Source organism: Lichenostomus cassidix, chromosome 5 (genome assembly GCF_008360975.1).
Source record: "Lichenostomus cassidix isolate B80296 chromosome 5, HeHo_3.0, whole genome shotgun sequence".
Classification (NCBI taxonomy): domain Eukaryota; kingdom Metazoa; phylum Chordata; class Aves; order Passeriformes; family Meliphagidae; genus Lichenostomus; species Lichenostomus cassidix.
The window spans coordinates 54425406-54445809 of NC_139486.1; the positions used below are offsets into that span (position 1 = coordinate 54425406).

At 36.3% G+C, this 20404-nt stretch overlaps 2 long non-coding RNA genes across 2 annotated transcripts in view; both read left to right on the plus strand.

Annotated features, from left to right (window-relative positions):
• Positions 1 to 1836: 1836 nt before the first annotated feature.
• LOC146436697 (uncharacterized) lies at positions 1837 to 15472 on the plus strand. Its single transcript, XR_014852928.1, has 3 exons — positions 1837 to 1918; positions 12913 to 13102; positions 15418 to 15472. It is a non-coding gene; the product is annotated as an uncharacterized LOC146436697 (long non-coding RNA).
• Positions 15473 to 16344: 872 nt separating this feature from the next.
• Positions 16345 to 20404, plus strand: part of LOC146436698 (uncharacterized) — a 243495-nt gene continuing 239435 nt past the window's right edge. The window contains exon 1 of the long non-coding RNA XR_014852758.1: positions 16345 to 16498. This is a non-coding gene — a long non-coding RNA (uncharacterized LOC146436698). The remainder of the gene's footprint in view (positions 16499 to 20404) is intronic.

Sequence of the window (20404 nt, forward strand, 5' to 3'; positions counted from 1 at the left end):
CTACTCTCTTACAGATAGATACCATGATTGCCTTTTTCAGTTTTCAAGTATTTTATCTGCCTTCCACTAATGGTTCTTGAAGAGCTAATAGCTCTGAAAAGTCTTGTCACTTTTAAAGTACTCCAGAATGAATTTTATTGGTTATGGCTGATTTTAAAATTTCCAGCTCAAGTACTTGCCAGCCTTTCCCTTCTCTGTAAAAGACTGAGGTCTTGCCCCTTTGTCATTGATATTGATTGGACTGTCCATTGCTTGCACTTGACATTTTGGTTAAGATTGATGCAAGAAGACATTAAATATATTTGCCTTCTAAACATCATCTATCACTTGCATTCTTGGTTAAATAAAACACCAGTGTTTTTATCATTGTCTTACTACTTCTCATATTCTCATAGATGATTTCATTTTGAGTTACATCACTTGCTAGTTGCTCCTCATTTTTCCTTTCTGATTTTGCTCCTCTGTGCTTATGTTTTCCTTCTGGTCTTCTTTCTGGTTTTTTTGTATCCTCCCTTGTCCTGTGTGAGACTCACAGACATTCAAAATTTAATCAGACTGGTTTAGTAGTAAAGAAAAATTATAGAAGTAATATCAACTTCTTGATTCAGTCTTTTTATTTTGTGTAGGATATATATATCTAAGGATATAAACTTATATAATTTTGTTTTACCAGGATGTTATAGTGGGAATTACTGCTGGTTTAAAATGTTATCCAAATGAATGCTTTAAAATGAGTCCCTACAGTAGGTTTGGCCTGTATTTGACAATAATAATGGTCAGAATCTCCTTTAAAGTCTTCTGTTACTAGTTGTGTTATTATCAAATGATTAAGTTAACCATTTCAAGATCCTTGTCCTAATAATTAGATATTTGAATCTTGGTGCCTACCTAAAACATAAAAAAAAAATCTGAGATCACAGCTCAACATTTTCAGACAGTTATTTGTCTCCCTATCCATCACAGATCTGAAAAACAGGTAGGCATCTTCCTGTTGTCAGTAATCTGCTATTTTACCTCTTTGTTTTCTTCTAGGTGCCTATTAATTCCAATATTTTCCTGGGAATTAAAAGTTAAATTTTAATTAAATTTTTTGATTTGTGTTCGGGGCAACACAAAGTAAAATATTCACTGTCAATCTCCCCTTCTATTGTATGAAGGCCTTTATCTCTTGTTCCTTACTGGGGCTAAGTATTGCATCTCCATTGATTCTGGAATTAAAAGCCATAGATCTTGCTGTGAACTCAACCACATCTCCCATAAAATATCACTGAGATGGCCCAAACCAGCATCTTTCTGAGATGCGACTGAAATGATATAAAGTGAGTAGTGAATAGGTTATAATTTGTCAATTTTTAATCTAGGACTGAAATAAGTGGGTTTGAACATTTTTACTTTTAGAGTATTTTGCCACAGATTTTGTTCATCATCTGATGTGTTCAAGCAAACAGAGGCTTTGTGTTTTGCAAAAACCTTGAGTTCTTATGTTGCCATCCTTATGTCTGGGAGAAAACCAAGTTCGTGTGATGTCTTGCAATACTTTTAGTCAGTGTGTTATGAATGCTGCTTTAATAACTTACTGTGGGGAAAAAGAGTACTAAGTTTAATCACACAGCTAATGTCACAATGTCACCACCCCCTTAACAGCTAAATGATAAAAGTGAGGACACATCAGCATGAATTGTTAAGGCCTGTACATTATTCATTTAAACATCTGCTGTTGGTTCCTCTTTACATATGGGAATAAATTATACCACATCAGCACATTCTTCATGCTTTGTGTTTAAGCATTTAAAAGTTTTTTTTTTTCTATTATTAATACTATTTTTTCTGCTTGGTTGGCAGCCCATGAAGTTATCAGTGCCTGTGACTACAGCCAACAGTGTGACATTTGGAGCACAGGTGTCATTATGTACATGCTGTAAGTAGCTTGTAAAAGTAATATAAAATGTACAGACCCATTTATAATACAAGTACTTACAATTTTGCACTGAAATAAAAAATAAGCCTGTGTGCTAAATCTTTACCAAAGACCGAGCTTTTATAATTGCTTGTATGCAAACAATAAAAATTTCTATGCAAAATGAGGTAAAGGATACAGTTCAGTATTAAAAATTGAGTATTTGATTTATGGACCACTAAGTAATCCTGAAATAACAGAATATTGCAGTGAAACGCCATAAAATCAAACTGAGAGTTTAGGCCTGTCTTTTTCATTGTTGTCAGGATCTATACTTGAGGACTGAGTAATTGATTTACAGATTATTGGTCAAATCCCAAAGTGGATTTTACAAACTGTGCAATCAGGGTGAAGGCTTTTCCTCTCCAACTCTGACTGTGCTAACTCTGTAACTGAGATGTTCCAGGGCTGCCAGGTCTCCCTGTACAGGTTAACTGTGTCTCTTAAAAGTTTATTTGTTTGCTGGTATAAGAAGAAGAAATGAAAGTTTACATTTGTGAGAGTGCATGAACATTAACATCGAAGTCTTTCATCATTTATAGCATTTGTCTTAGTTACGAAATAGGTATCCCTCCTTGCAAAAATCTCAACCTGCCTATACTAGCTAAAAAATATAAAAAGCTACCCCAGTAATTGAAAATGAATTGTTGCAAAGTTTGTAAATTACTGTGCATATGATACAACTAAAATGTCACGTTTTATTCAGGGATGTTTTTCTTTCTTGAAGCATTTGCATGTTTTTTCTCCCCACTTTGTGTTTTTCTTCTCTTAGTTGCCACCAGATAATGTTTTAATGCTGGTGTTTTAAAAGACCACCACCATTTCATTCTTTATTATTTCTGTTCTGTGATTGTTTTGATTTTGTTGCATCTAGCTGAGTTCTTTTGTAACTTTAGGCTTTGTACAAGGACATGAGGACACAGACACCGTTTGATAGCCTGTTTTCTGGATTGTCTTAGTTTGATTTTTCTTTTCACTTTATTTTGGTTCCTCAGTTTCTTTTCTGTACAATTACAGACATGAGACTTTTCTTCTCATGTTGCTATGATGAAGTGCTCATAGCTTTATTGCCTTTCTTTTTATTCATTTTTTAACTTCTAAAATCCATGTATACTATTTATGCTGATACAGAATGAGTTTTATTGTTGCACTTCATGATATTAATGTCTGCATCATAGCGGTAGGATTTGTACAACATAATAGAATATGTTATAAAATGTTTGGTAGAACTGGGGTGGTTTGACTGGCTAATAGGAATCCAGAGCTGTGCCTGCAATCAGCACAATTCACAGCTCAGAACTTGTAAAATTCAGAGCAGTGAACTGTGTTGATTGCAGCTGGAGTTTAGAACTTCTGACCTTCTTCCTTAATTAGCAATATAAATATTTCTTAAAATTAGCATTTTGTAATCACAACAGTGTCAGAACAAAGTAACATTAATTCACCCCTTGTTGTGTTGACTACCCAAGAATGAAAACACCGTGTATGAATTAATAGCATGCAATTCACACTCCTTTTTATTGCTTAATTTGAAAACAGTAATACAAAAGCCATAAGATCATCTTCTGATTTTAATTCTGCTTTTGCAAATTGCTTTTCTTCTCACCCTGACTAATAGCTTGTGCTCCTGGTGCTCCTCTAATGCGCTTAAGGAAACTGTTAAAGGCATTATTGCTACCATGGCCACTTTGACCCTTCCAGTCTCCAGCTAATGCTTCCCTGCTAAATTCCTGGCTCCCTTGGCCATGAAGATGGAAAGTTCCTCCTGGTAGCTGGGGTGTTATTGTCCCCACAGGCTCTGTCTGTACCTACATGGGGAACACAAGCCCTGAGGTGACCCAAGAACTCTGTTAATGCACAGAGTTGCCTCTGCATGGTGTGGCAAACAAACCCGCCTGGTGGATTTTCACATGCACTTTAAGATGTACTCTCCACTTACCATTTCACTTCTATCTTCACATATACTAATAGAAGCTTCCACAATAGTAACCAGCAAAAAGAAAATCCATTAAAATACAAAAGTGTGTCAGCACATTGAAGGATTAGAGCAGCAAGAGTCCTGCTGCCTGTCATGCTCTGAGAGTGTGGCCCATGTGCTGCTGTCTAATAGGGAAGGGTCAGGGGCTGCTTTTTCCTGGGCAATCTGCACTATTGGATTTCCTGCTCATTCTTCCAGGTGTGCTTAGAGGCTCTGGCCCCCACAGTATTTCTCAAAAACCTTTGTGCAGCTGAAGCAGCCTGGGATGCCTAATAAATTACTTCCTGCTTTACAGCAATAAGAAACCCATTAAGAAAATGTGGCAAGTCTTGCTCCTTTCTAAAGGCACAGAAAATTTCTTCAGAGATTTTTGAGATGCCATGTGATATGTTTCACCTACTTAACTTGATATCTTTAGCTAAAGTTATCTGTTTCCTGTTGGTGGCTTAGTCTGGAGAGAATTTAGTCCTATCTGTGCATAGCAAAATAATGGGCATTGTCAGCAGCTAATACTCAGAGTATCATGTCCTGAAATGAATGCATTCTGCCCCTTTTCTGCTCTTTAAATTGAGTTCCATGTGGATTTAAGTTCTGAGAGAGATTGCAAAGAAGAACCAGGGGATAAAATAAACCAGTAATTTTTGTCAAAGACATCTTGAGATTAAAAGTTTTGGGGAAAATGCACCAAAATATTAATTTTATGTTTTACCTTAAAAATTAAAACCATGTGAATGAAACAACCCAGTATTTTACTCTGATATAAAGTGACAGGCATCCTTCACCAGGATGTGACAATTACATTTTTCAGTACCTACTTCTGTGTTTTGGGAATAGAACTAAAAAAATTATTCATTTGATGAAGTTAGCTTCTTTTTTTTTGTTTGTTTGTTTTAAATGGCCACAAAAAGGCATATTAGTTTCTCAAAAGTATTTGCTATGTAATTTTTGTGAGCCAGTTAGGCATGAATAATAGGATGCAAAATCTATTAGGAATTTAATCTATCTTTGTTAGTTTTGATTGAAAACACAGACAACATTATATGGTTTTCCATTCTATGTGATTAGTAAAACACAGATCAATGCTTACTTTCAAAGTATATTCTCTAATAATCCTTTAGAGATGATGTTTGTGGTTAATACTCCTGTTAGTACATAGTCAGAAAACCCAAATACCAAGTATGTGATATTGAAACCATTTTTTAAAAGGAATATATTTATTTATTGTTTAATATATATTTCCTTTTTAATTTGTTTCCATATCATGAAGAACACAATCAGTGTGAAGGAAGCAGATGAGACAGAAAGATTTAATTGAACATACAGATACCATATTTATTATATTTAATGAACATATGTACTCTTAGTATGGACACTTGTGGGTAGGTCTTCACTTTTTTCTGACGTTTCTTTGCTTTTTCATTGTCCTATTTCTACTGATAACTAAGTCAGAATGAGGCCAAACAAGGCAACATTCACACTACATAAATAAAGGAGATAGACCTAAATACCAGATAAAAGAGTGAAGAATTAAAAATTATGATGTTTTTCTCCTGGTATTTTCTGCTTTATTTTTTTTTTCTGAAAAATATGTATTTTGGAACAGTAAAAGGATATTCTACACTTCTATACTTTTCTATGAATCACAGTTGCTTTAATTTATTGTTAATGGCAAATAGCACCTTAGACTGAGAACTGAACACTTTTCATAGATTTTAAGAATTTAGAACTGAGTTCTGAACATCAGTACACTTGATTTAGGGATACAAGCACCTACTATGTAAGACTAATCTGATTTATATTAAAAAGGTAGAGTATAAAAGTAACTAGTAATTCTTGTATTTCATCCATGATATTTGTTTGAACCAAACCCAATTTTTTAGAAAGACAGCTGTTTGGGACTACAATGCCTAAATTGAGAGAGGTCTGTTTTGTCTTGCAAAACAGTTGTTTCAGTTCTTGTGACTGTTTTTAACCCACTAGTCTAAAAACATTGGGCTATGAATTAATGTTGGTTCTTATCACTGCAATATAGTGGTTGTTAGTACAGAACTGTTGAATTGTTTGATGGAAGATACTACTTGGACATGGACTCAAAAGCACTGATAAGTACACAGTGTTGGCAGTAGACAGTATTTCTGTGAGAGAAATACTGCACACAGTGGCAGCAGGTTGGCTTTCAGTTAGCCAAGGGATTTGGATAGGTGAATTAGGGAATAGCAAAATACACTATGTGTTCAGCTTAATGTTTTCTAGCTCATACTTCAGTTGTGTCTTGGTAAACCTTTGGCTGCTGCTTTAAAGATCCATATAATCCATACCCATAGCAATTACTTTTTACCTTTATGGAAACCCGGTGACCAAGGTTAAATCACCTTTTAACCTCATAACCTTTTCCCTTTAAGTCTCTCTGAGAGACACATTTTTAGAACTTGAGTCAGTTTTGAAGAGTTCTCTGAAGTTTTCCCAGTCCTGCCAATTTTTTGATTTCAGAGTGATCCCATAATATATAGCTTTTGCCTCACCAGTGAAAAATAGTATGTGTTCATTCACTCACCCTAATTTTCTTGTACCTTTTATAACTAGCTTGGAAGAAAAGCTTTTGAACTAATAAGAAGGGAAGGCCTCTGCTTCAAAAATTTGGTCAGGGAAACAGTTAGCAAGCCTGGTAAGTATACAATGCTCTCACAGAATAAATGCTGACTGCATTGTAGTGAATTCCACCACTATAATAGTTGGGATATTTTTCTTAGCTTTTAAGTAGTACACGTTTTCTTAAAAGTGAAATTGATGTTAAAAATAAATTGGCATAAATGATGTTGTGAACTAATTTCATAGCACTGTAAGAAAAAAGATCTCTGCTGAATTAAAGCACTCAGTTGAAAATGTGTCTTGTTGTTAGTAGAAATGAGAGGTTTGAAGCTGTGGGTTTTGTTCCTAGAAGAACAAGATTTGAAACTACTTCTGAAAGTTGATGTTGTTCACCAAATCACAGCTAATGAATTACTTGATAACCAGTGGATTCCAGTGGGTTTTGAAGAGATGCAAAATCTTTCTCTTTTATTGTACCTCTTATGGTATGGAAAGATGCAGTACTGCCTCAGTAGAACCCAGCAGGGTGGAAAATTTTAAAAAATGCAGTCTAAGCAACATAACACTTGTCAGGGGTCTGATGCAGAGCTCCCAAATCCATTACCATGTTTTGCTTATATCTCATGGGCTGCTGATAGACCTGTTTACTAAGGGGAGCTTTACAGAGTATTCCTTGCCCAGACCACCTTTACCTGATTTCCACAGGTTTTGATGTAATATGGAGTATAGATTTGGCTCAGGTGTGATTAATTCAATGTTAAAACTTTTTTTTCATCTTTTTTTGATTTAAAAAAAAAGAAGAGACCTTTGAGCTACAAGGCCATTCTGAAGGCAAGTGAAATGCAGTGCTGGAAGGGAACCTGTGGGCTCCCAGCTTGCTGGCTGGGCTGCAGATCTTGTCACTGTGAGAATACGGAACTTTCAGCTGCCTGATGGAGCACTTGTGCTATTTTGTAGTTGAAATTAAAGCAGAGAGAACGGATGTAGCTGCTACTGAAAGATACCACTGATGACAGCAAACCCTGATTTCATCCCTATCTGGCTTCTCCACCATTTACCAAGAGAAATACCTGTGAATCATTGCAAAATATTCTGGTGTGTGGGAGGATAAATAGCTCACTCTGTCCAAGATGGAGTACTGGTTTTGTCTCACACCTTCATCTACAAAAGAGATTAGCTGGATTCTGGATTAGCTGCAGCTTTTTCCCTTCCTGCTAATTGCGCAGAGCTGCACAGGAAGCTTTTTCCCCAAGGTTTCATTGCATTCTTGTGGCTTGGAGAATAGCCACAACCAAATATGTAACTCTACAATGGCCTCAAAAATGAGGCAGTTTTCGTCTAGCTCTGCCCTGTCATACTATGAGTACCAAAGTGTCTTTGCTTCATGAAAATGAAGATATGGAAAACTGCCATCCATGTGATTCCATGATTTCTCACTGTGTATATTCATGAAGCTTGAGAGTAATTTCCATATGAACATCATTGCATGTAACAAGACCTTCCTACAGTTCGTAGTAAACCATTCCTTCTCTCCACACTGCACAACACTTCAGGCACAGTAGATTTTAATTTGCTAGACTTTTCTTCATTTATGAAGTAGGCAGCAGTCTGACTGTCTTATCTACAAAATACCTACAAATGCAACCCTGTATTAGCTAGCTTCCATTTGCACTAACACAGTGAATGTGCAACAACTTTAAGGATTACTTTCAATGCAGAAGTATATTTTAGATATTTGTATTAAGTTTGAATGGTTTCTAAATGCTGAGAGGTGGGCATCATAGGCTGATGAGAGAATCCCCTCATGCCAGGGAATGCACTCTGAGGCCTACAGCCATCCTTGGGTCAGAAACCATCAGCAATGAGCTCTGGAAAGTTTTCTCAGAGTTTTCTGGAAATACTCTGATGCCATTTGCACCTACAGCTGATCTACTCTTAGCAGTTTTAGCTGCTTCCTTAAGGGAAAATTTTCTGGATGAGGCAGTGCTTCAGACAGTGATCTTGCCTTCATACTTCAGCCTTTCCTGTAGGTGATGAGCCAGGGCTTTCTATCACTCAACACTTTGTGCCTCACACAGGGTACCAAAAAGGACTGTCATGGTTTAACCCCAACTGGCAACTAAGCACCACACACCCAACTCACTCCTATAAAAATGTATTTGTGGCAAAGAATTCTTCAGCTTTGATAAGCAGACTGTGAAGGAAAGTCTTCTGTTCCCTACCTTCTACATTCCATCTGCACATTCCATCTGAAGCCCCTGGTTGCTTTATTTGCATTCTCATATCACGCTTCTGTTTTTCACATCTATTACAGATTGCAGTGTTAAATGTTTTTCCATTTCTAGTAGAAACTCTAGGCATTTAGAGGAGCGTGAAAAGAAGAAATGGGGACTTAGAGTGATAGGTGGTACTATGTCAAGTTCTTTAAGAAAAGCCCCAAAGTTGTCCCAATAATAACCTGGTTTTTAGAGCCCTGGAGCACCTGTGGCTCCCTCCTTACTTCAGCAGGAGTTGCAGACACTCAGTACCATTGAAAATCAGGACACCACTTTCTACTTCATGCTCGTGCCTTCACAGCCTCTGTGGTTTTACAATAGCCAGATGGGGAACATGAAAGTGCATTATCATGTAGAGAATTCTGCGTGTAAAAAAATTAACCCCTTGGAGCCATGTGACATATGAGCTTCTGCATAGGAGTAAATGCATTTGGCACCACAGTCTCCCACCAGGAAATCCCTACCATCTGTACCAAAAATTTATGAAGTCTCAAGTCATTCTGTATGATTAAAACTGGCATTTCAAACATAGGTGCAGCAATTTTATATTCCAGAGCAATACTTTAACAATAAAAATTTTAATTTAAAAGTTACCATGTTCTTACAGCTAAACAAATGACCTCAAGCTCAATTCAAGTTAGTGAATACCTCTGGAGGTTTATGTGTTGTCAGTTTGAGACCATATATAGTTTTGGCCGGGGGCTACGCAAAGGGTTGATGATTAATTATTTACCAGAAATACTAATTAATGCAGTCCTGTTACTAGTTTTGATTATGCTGATCTCTGTACCAGTTAAAACTTTTCCAGATACATTTAACTTTTTATAACTGCTAAAAAGTGAGAGACATCTAGACGACAAGATAGTAGAATATTTTTAAGTTCCTAAGAAACACAAAGATTGTATTACTACTATATTTGTTTCTGCATAATCTGCAGAGTACTTTACTTATACACTGAGTATAATATTTGTGAAATATAGAGCAAATCTAATTTTGCAATAAATATTATTATGGACACATATACTTTGGTTTGATACTATAATTTCCAATTACTTTAAGCTACATTTAAAAACTATGCTCTACTCATTTTTCATATCTATATATTGCATGGATTATGATATATTTTAACTATAAGAGTATTCTACATAATTTTCTTCACTTCTCACCGTGAAAATTTGCTATTTTCTTAGGTCCGGTTTAATGGAAGTTGGTGTTCCCTTTCAGTTAGTAGGGTGATTTTTTTTTTTTCTTTACCTGTATTGCTTTTTGTTCCTGTCAGAAGAAATTTTGAGCACATGGATTGTGAGCTCTGATTTAGAATTCTGTGTTACCGCTGTGATTTTTGGTGAAATTTACAGGTATGTGAGTATGCTTGACTGAAGTGGAAAAGAAGACCCTAAAATACAAAATTTATGTCTACAGCTTGTGAGATTTCTTGTTTCTTTTCAGATCAACTTTTACAAGGAAGCCAAATGCCTAAAGCTCAAATCCTCTTGTGTCTGAGTTACAACTCCAGTTCAGCAAAATGCTTATGTATCTGTTCTGCAAATTATTTAAGCATATTTCCAAAAGTATGTGAGGACTTGAGAAATTTGATTCAATGAAGTACTGTGATCCCTAAGGAAGCCTAATGATTCTGAGAAGAAATCTGCTCACACCTCTCACTTCTCCACCTTAAATTTTCTCAGCTATCAGGATTTGGATCTTTTTGTGCACCTGCACTTCCACACCCTGGCAGTCCTGGGCAGTTTGAAGCAGAGTCAATTTTTTTTTTTTTTTTTTTTTTAATTCCATAGTTACATTGGGTTTGTTTTTAGACTCTAAAACTTCTCTGTATGCATTAAGACTTTTCTCTGCCTCTGCCAACTTTCCCCATAATATCAAAGTATATTTTACTATTTTCAGGCATCTTATTCTTCCATTTATTCTTTCCATTTATTCTTTTCATTTATCATAATTAATTTGAAGGTTCTTCTGTTTACCTATACAACATTTTAATTCTTTCAGTGGAATGATTATCATATTCTGAATGTCCAATGATAATAGATCAAGAATTTAACAGTTCCGTGGTGTTAGATAATTTTTCCCCCCAAATTGATAACTGAGTTATTGTCCCCTAAAATGTCTATTTAAAATATTCCAGACGAATACATTGAACAATTCTTGCAAATGATGGTTTCAACCTGTACTTCTTGGTGTTTTAAAATTATATGCCACTAAGATGAATAAATATGGGTGCTCATCAGGCTTCAAACTTTGTATGTTACATGTGTTCATGCAGAAAATATTTATTGCATTCTCCAGCAATAGTTAATTATCTCTGCATTTTTGTCTTGAATCCCTCTAAAGTTTGCTTACTAAAAACTGAGGAGGAAAAAAAGAAGGTGAAATGGAAAAAAAAAAAAAAAGAAACAGGAACAGCATAATCTATCAGTTAGTAACCCCCCAGACCTGTTACCCACAGTTGGCACCAGGTGCTGGTGAATTAAACCCAACAGGTGTTCAAATGAGCCAACACAGATAATTAACTTAAATGGTCCCATTTTCTTAAAAACTGTGAGGAAATAAACACCCTCTCTTCTCTTTTGTAGGGTATACAATTATCTGGCACTCTGTCAGGCCTAGATCTTTTAAAAAGGCCTAATCTCAGCCTCTGATTTTGTGGGTGCAATTCACTGCACACTGCACATTTAACTACATAATTGTTCATGCAAAGGAGGTAGTTAAAATGTGTGTCATCAGTTATGCCCACAGTTGTCATAATTGCAGAAGTAAATCAGCTTGTGCAGCAAATGAGGTTGTTTTGCATAATCCAAGCCCACTTTTCTAATGGCTGTGAGTGTTTATGCCTTGGTCATTTGGTGCATAAGTGACTTTGCTCTCTATTTCAAACAAAGGAAATGCCTTCTAAATACCAGTCCTCATGTAACAGAAAACAAATGGTTTGAAAAGAGAATTGCCAGTTTAATAAGATGGATGAAAAGGCTTTAGAAACTGTCTCATCTGTGACCTCCTTTCCTTCCTCTGTTGGTTCTAGTGTGTGACCTGAGAAAAATAATTATGTATATCCTGTGTTGCAGTTTACTAGTCTGTACAGTCTAGATAAACTACCTAGTAATTATATATCATTAATTAATATTAGAAAAATACATGCCTGCTCTTGGTGAAGTGCTCTAAGAGTGTCAGAAGATTGATAGTATTAATGCCAAATATTATCTCTTAAAAATAAGTAACAAGACAACTTTAATTTTCAGAGTTGTATATAAACTTTGCATACAACATATGCTTGCCTTTCTTTCCAAACATTCAGATACATAATTGCCAGCTTTACTGAATAGCTGATGAAGTAAACCCAAAATTATTTCAGATCATTTAATGTGAGCTGAGAGGACAGATGACTAATCAGTTTAAAAAGAAATGTTCCTTTGGTATCCGTAGATTGTTGCCCCAACCATTATGGATTAGGCTCAATAAAATGGGAGTGTTATCTAGGCATATTTATTTGCTTAGTAACTAAAAGAAACATGGATAGATACAGAAACATGGAGAAGCAGGGGTAGTGAAAAATCTCAGTCATCCCCTAACTCTTTGGGTTTTCTTTTTATTTTTACAGAAAGAGATAAAATTCCTTTCCCAGAAGCACTTGAAAATACTTTTTCTTGCAAATGGTCCCTGAGGAAGTAGAGATGGTGATGGGTCTTTTAAGCTGGAAGTAATATCGAAATAGAAAAAACCCTAGATGGTAAGAAATTACTTACAGGGTGAGATCATCTATGTCAGTGCTCCCTCTGACAGTGATGATAGGATGCTGTTTAGGGAGAATATGAAAGCCTGGCTATTTCCTCCCATGTAGCACCAAGCCTGGATATTTTCTCTCATTTAGTACCCCAGTATTCAAAATTATCCTTAAGGTTGTGAGAAGATACATCCCAACATAATCCTGTTAGCATTCATGATGGCCCTGTTGTCAATAAGTATCTCTGGTTCCTTGTTGAATATGCTGATGCCATCTGCCTCTGCAGCTGCCCATGGCTGTTTAATGCACTATTTAATGAGTAAATAAATATTTTTGTCTTTTCTGTTTTAAAATGATCTTCTACGCTATTCATCAGATGGCCCTTATTGCTAGAAGTACAGGATGTGGTGAAAAGCTCACATTCACTACTAAGGGAAATCTCAGTCATATCCCTCTTCAGTCACCTTCTCACCAAACTGATGACTCCAAGGTTGCTCTCCTGAGTGGTGACTGTAACTGCCAGTTCGAGTTGAGCATCAGAAAGACTTGCTTTGGTTTACTTTCCTGTAAATGTACAATTTTATTTGTTTTCCCTCTCATGTTTGAACCAGTATTTTTGTTTGAGATGACCAGGGTGTTTAGAAACTTGGGTTTCTAACTGTGTATTTAGGAGTGGGATTTTAAGCTTTAAAAATATCAGACTACTTTCTCTGTTAGTACTGAATATTATTTGAGATAGCAGGGGTGTTTAGAGAATGACATTTTTGAAAGTCAAGAAGTTGTCTGCACTGACGAAAAGGGCTTACCTTCTCATTAGGTATAAATCACTATTATGATTATTTAAATCACTGATTCTTGTCAATTAAAGATCTTCACCAAGGAATATTCAGCTGTTTTGCTAGCTTTGTTTTGCTAGATTTATCTCTCTAACGGTAAAAGTTGAACTTCATCCCATGAAGACTGCTGATCCTGTCTTAGTTGAATTTTAACCACAAAACAGACCAGAGATACCAAAGAATATATTTTTTGTGAGATATGAAGACACAAATCTTCATCTCTCATTTTTTTAATATGAAGATATAATTTTCTATTGTGTTTGAATATTGTGATGGGGTAATATCTGTCATTTTGATTAAGAAGCCTAGTTAGTGAAGATTAAAATAATGAAAATGGTTGTATACATTTGTTAAAGCAAAAAAAAGTTTAGTCTCAAAGACTGGATTTAAAATTTAAAGTCAAGAAGCTTGTCTCTGTGTACTGTAGGAGAGATTTAAAGTAACCTGTTATAATTCTCTTATTTCTGCATGATCTTATTTTCACATATTTTATGATCTATATTACAGTAGTTACATTAGAATAGTATTTTGTAATTGTTCTCTGTTATGATACTTGGTTCATATCTGTATTATTCCCACTCATTTAGTGCATTTATAATGTTGTAGTCTTTAATTTTTTTTTAAATTGCAGTCCCCTGAAGGTAGATCAGTACCTCTTGTATGAAATTCAACGCAGAATAAGTATTTCCAAGAAAAGGGAGAATTTGACATGTTCTTGGTGTCTTCCACCCAGAAAATGGAAAATAAAAGCCTCCCAAAGTCTTCTGTCTCACTCAGTCAGACAGAAATCATAGGACATCCATTGACTTTGAACAACTCAAGAGTACACAACTATTACTTGTGCCAAAATGAGCAAACTATATAAAGATGAACAAATATATCCTGAAGTGTTTTGTCTCTTTACTTCCCTGAACCCTCTAATCAGAAAGCTTTAGCTTTCCTTTAACACTGAAGAAAATCTTAGAGCAGAGTGAACTCCTAACCTGTAAGAGGACATCTGCTGATAGTATTTTTGTCAGAGTACAAATTATGGAATTGTCTGAAATATATGTAATTTATTTGTTCTGTACTAATAGGCACCATGCCAGCTAGTCATTTTTCTTTCACAAATCGATTTCATTGTGTTTTACTTGCTTTTACTTTCTTTACTTTTGTTACAAACATTGGGGGTGGGGGGGAATGTGTGTGTGATGAGGCCAGAATCTGCAATAAGGATTCCTGATAACTTCATGCTTTACACTCAGAGAATGTTCTAGGAAATTGCTTATAAATTTGCTTGAGGCATTATAACACAGTGCTTCAATCTGTAGAATTTGTTACTGCTATTTTAGGTTGCTTTCAATTGCTTATTTTTGAGCAGAACTTATTTTAAACTGGGCAAATAGGAGATGATTTTTAAAGTACAATGGAATTGCTGTGGTTCTCACTGCTGAATTTCTGGTGTGTTGATTAAACTCTAAATAAAACAGATGTTAGAGTAATGGTCTTAACAAGTTAATTAATCTTCATTTTCAAAGGATGAGCTACCACTTGGCTTAGGTTTGTTATATGTAAGTGTAAATTACAATGTGATTTACCGTTCTAAAGAAAAAGCCACTCTCTATGGACAGGTCTTGCCAGTCAACTGGCATTGTGGCACATGGCACGAGCAAATTATGCACACTTTTGGTTGAAAACATTTCCTTAAATATATATATAATCTGGTTTATGGCTTATTCAAGAAATTTTGCTGAGGATATCAGTTTGAAGAAACACCACCTATTCAAATATTTTCAAATCTCCAAAACAATATTGACATTCCTCTTACGGTCATTACCACCTTGATTTTATTTATGTGTGAAATATTTCTATTACAGGGCCAAAATCTTTTTCTGCACATATGTGAACACTTGGAGAGATTTTATTTACAGTAAACTAAGAAAGAACTTTTTGACCTTATATAATATTGAAAGGGTATAATATATCCCTCTCATTCTCACTGAAGAATGCAGCTGTATGTTTAATCAGGCAAATTTTGGAGGACTGATCTAGTTTCTATTTTGCAGATCAGATCAAAGTCAAGTCTGTTGAGGAGCAAAAAAGAATGTTCTACAAAATGCAGTGAGTATAAGACACAGATTTCTATATTTTTGAGAGAATTCACTAAGATTTTCTCTTCAAGCAGAAAGTTGTCTTTTTTTTCTCTTTTTATTGCACACCCACTCAGTAGCAAAGTCAACTTCACTTATGAACTCTAATAATCACAAAGCTCACAAGCTTTGATGTGATTCAAACCTTTTACCGAGTCCCAGCTGCTTTCTGGTTCTCATGACACCAAAATGGTAGGTCAGACTGTGGCCTGGATAACAATCTCCTCACTGGCAAGTGACACTGCTCATTCTATTATTTAGTGAGAAAGTCACTTGGAGGGCACACCTGGCCTCACCATTACCACAGCACCTGCACCATTAGCAAATCTGGCAGTCCTACCCAATCACTGCACTTGCACAGTAAACTTGGGGCACAGTGTTGCCCAGTGCTGCTGTTCTGTTATCAGGTGCACTTTTTTTGGAACAGAGACAAAATTTTCAGAAGCCCAGCAGACATGCTGACATTTTGTACCACCACTGCTCTTTCAAACCAAGGGGAGCTTGACAATGCACTGCTTCACATCACAGGGTTATGTCATTTTTACAGCACTAACAGAACGGAGTAAGTATAATTTACCCTTAGAGAGTTGAGGTATTTACTTGTCATGGGTTTATTCTCCTATCCTGAGGTGTTAAATAATTTCCCATCTCTGTCAATTTTAAGGTATTTTGGTTAGAGCACAGATTTTGTGATTGGATCCCCAAAAGAATTAATTTTGGTCTCACCTGTTGTGATTTCTCCTCTCCTGTGTGTTCATGGTTTATTTTTTATGTTGTTTTGTATTGGCTCAGTAAAATTCTGTTCCCACAACTCCCCATGCTTTTTGCCACAGACCAGATGTACACCCTGCATTACCCTGTGTAAATCCCACGTATGCCCAGTGCTGTCTTGACATGCCAGTGTGTTTTGGTGAGCAGCACTGGAGCTCTCTGGGACAGAAGGAGAGAAGGCAGCAGCCTGTCAGATCTGTGGCTGTGACCTGTCCCCTTTGCAGAGGTGAGTTGTGTCAGGCAAAGAAGGGAATGAGGAATTAGAATACAGGCTGGAAATATCTCAAAGGCCATGTTGCCTGGATGGGATGTTTGTGGATATGGGAACAGTTGGAAGGGGCCAAATGGTTGAGCTGGTGAAGGAGCTGTAGAAGAGTAGAACATCATCTTCCCAAATGCTGGAGAAGAAACTTCCATTATGCCAGTGACTCCTAGAATTAAACCTCTTGTCAAACAAAATAGAGCCCTTACAGTAAGCTCCATGTATTTTTCCTTTTTCTTCCTTATCCTCTTTTTTGCCTTTATGCCTTTTTTCACTCCTTTTCAATACCTTCATTTCTGCAGTCGATTTTTTTTTCATTTGTCAAAAGATTTCTTTTTTTCTTCCACAAATCCCTTTCTTGTTTCTCCTTTTGATGTGGCTTTTCTCTATGTTTCCCTTTCAACCCTCAGAGCTTATTTTAGTCTCTTCTCTGTATTTGTTACATGGAGAAGTGCTATTGAAAAATTAAAAGTAGATTGCCTGGGATTTTCCTATTTCTCTTTTTCCTCTAGAGGCCTGTTTCTCTTCCCTGCTATTTCTATGAAGTTTACCATCCCCGAATGCTTCCTTCCTCCTCTTCAAAATTATTTTGCTCATCTTTTGCTCTCTTGCTTAGTCCTTCAACTTCCCCTTCACTTATTAGTGTTTGATATTAATTTCTCAGGCAGGGTGAGAATTTGTGGAAGCATTCTGGCTAAATACTCAAATCTGTACCTCAGCTCTACTGACAAGCACTAACTTCCCAACTGCATCTACACTGGCTTTTTGTTCCATTTTTTTCCTGTTTCACCCTCAGTAGCAGTAGTTAGGTTGGCAGTATTAAGTGCTACAGCCACATTATAACCACAGCCTTGTACAACCCATTAAAGATCAGGTCCGTATGACATTGTAATTTTAAAAGCAGTTGCTGGCAGCCTATCTCTGCTTGTTCTCCTATTATTACAACCACCAGTAGAGCTGTTCTACTGGGAAATTTCAAGTGTAGACAAAGCTTTAATCAACAGTAATCTGATCCTTTAAAAATGCAACACCAATTCATTTATTTCTCATTTCACATATGAAATTTTAATAGGTACAATCACCCTTAAGGATGTTTCAAATATTAACATTATGCACAATTACAAAACAGAGTCTTTTTTCTGTATGAAACTATCAGCATCTTTGAACCAAGTAAGTAGTTTTCTGTGCAGACATCAAGTTTACTATCAATCAGAAGCTTATTAACAGCTGTGTTAGTCCTAATTAAGTGCAAAGCAATGGCAGACTTTTTAATTAAGTCTTATTTTCCTAAGAGGAGTCTGATGGGTTTTTTTATCCCTTTCTCTTCCCCACCTCCATTCTTATTTACTGTGCAAAGTCAGCTTTAAAAATAACTGGGACACAAGATGGGGCCATTGACACGGGGCCAATGCACCAGGAAATATTTCCTTTACAGAATCACTTTGTTGTGATTTTACTGACCATATTTTATCCATTTGGTTTTGTAAAATAATTCTGATTTTTTTTTAGCTTTTCTGCAGTGTTTTTCATTTTAATATATTTTTTAACTCTCCTCTCATCTGAAGTGTATTTCCTGTATACTCAGTTTCAACAGAAGTAGAATTTAATTTAATTTTAGTGTATAAATTCACATGAGAGAAAGTAGAAATGTGTGACATCAACAAAAAGGTCCTTGTTGCCTGACTAGACTTCCGTGTGTGCAGTACAATGTAGTAAATATTCAGTTGTTATGAGAAAAAAATTGGCCTCACAGGGAAGTTGAAATTTAGAAATTTCTACAAGTGTTTGACTCTTAGTCCTGAGCAGTGCCAAGTGGTGTAATTGTACTTGTGAAGGAGGGGGAGAAGTGCCATGAAAGCTTTCTTAGTCTGCACTTTCTACCCAGCACTACTTAGCTGGAGGACTTCAGAACCACAAACAATGGTTGGATTGGTACTTTGCTCAGAATATAAGCAGTGTGTACATGGAAGAGGGAAGCCCAACCTTTCACTGCTCTTGACAAAGTATTGTCAAGCACAAATATTTTTCTTTACCATTATAGGTGTAAAATACCTTTACCTGAGCTCTGTTCAGTCCATATTTTAACTTGAGAAAAAATGTCTCAAGGCAAATCCTGACCTTGATGATCTCACAGTTTCACCGAGGACTCCTGTGAAATGCTGACAATTTACAAGCCATGACATCTGTCCCCTACAGTTTAAATAGAGGGCGGATCACCACATTTCAGGGTTTCCTTCTCAAACCAACCCCTGAGCTCCTGGGTTTGCTTTTACACTTTTTAGGAAACAGACCGTTTTCCTTTGAACAGCGTGATCAGCAGGAAATACTTAACGTGTTCCTGTCAAAAGGTGCTCCAAAGGTGCAAGGAGGGAGGCATCAAGACATTGTTCAGCAAGTTTAAAAGGAACAGTACATCACTGGAGCCTAAAAGCCATTAAACCTCATGATGTTGCCTAGCTAGGCTTAACACTGTGAGCTCTGGGGAGCAGGAATTGTCATTTTCTAAAGGTTTGCAAACCACTTGTTGCAACCTGAGCTGGCTTGAGCCTAAGGCACTGATGTAATGTAAGCACTGAGGTCAGTAAAATCATAGTAACAGTCCTGGTGGCTTTAAAATTGAGCTCTAGCTCAATTATGGCAGTAAATCCAAGTCTAGATATAGCAGCTCTTCATTTATGGGCACACAGGTATGTCATAATTGTCTATAATAAAGTATGATGGAAATTAAAATGACAACACTTTACCTCCTGCTTTGTGGAGCAAACTAGTGAATTTTTTTGCATGCACACCTATTGTGTGGTTTCTGTGCTGTTTCCAGCACAGGTTCTGGGTTTGTATATTTAGAAGTTTCTGTTCAGTAATCAATATGTGGTATGCTTGGGTTCATTACAGCTGCAGGGGTTAATGAATGACTATTGTTCATACTTTGTCTGATGTTAAAGCTTAATCCATATTTGAGTCTAATGCCAGCTTTGTTTCCAGGAAGAAAGAACTGAGATAATGGCTAGGCATATTTTAAAAGAGAATAGGGTTTTTATAATGGTTATGGATCATTTTTATACTTTGGTTATCTTGAGTATACTGAGACTATATTCTTCAGGATTGTCCAAGTCTGATTACTTTTTTTCCTCTTACTTTAATAAAAATCAGAATAAGCTCATGAATTTCTTCCACTTCTTTTCTCTGTCTCTCATCCACTTATATTAAGTTTATATTTATGTAAGAAACCCTCATAGCCTCTGAAGAATAAACTTTAAGAGTGCCATTTTACCTTTTTGATTGCAATAGCAATGATAGGTTAAGGTAGGATCCTTGATGTCCAAACAGGGTGCTCTAAGGTGCTCTGGACAAGGCAGCTGCTTGTAACCAAAACTGTGTTGGCAGCTGTTGTTAGGAGTGCTTGGAAAGGGTTGTCAGACTTTGGAACAGACTGTCCAGGGAGGTGAAGAAGTCACATCCCTGGGGGTGTTCAAGAAAAGACTGGATGTGGCACTCAGTGCCATGGTCTGGCTGACAAGGTGGTGTTTGGTCATAGGTTGAACTCGATGATCTTTGAGGCCTTTTCCAACACAAAAGATTCTGTGATTCTGTAACGGAAACCTTGGAAATGACTTTTTAAAAATGGATAGTAACAGTAAGATTCCTGAAGCTTCTGACCATTTTCCATGTAAAATACCTGCTTTCCAAAGGTGAAAGTTTTTTGGCAACTCTTAGATTGCCAAGAGCTCCACAACACTTGCCTTGCACCAATGTATAGCAAGGATTTTTGTAACTGTTGGATTTTCTTTGCTTTTCTGTTCAAATTAAACATATTAAGGAGAACTATAAATGACACCATGTTTATTTAATTAACTACTGTTTTCTGACAAT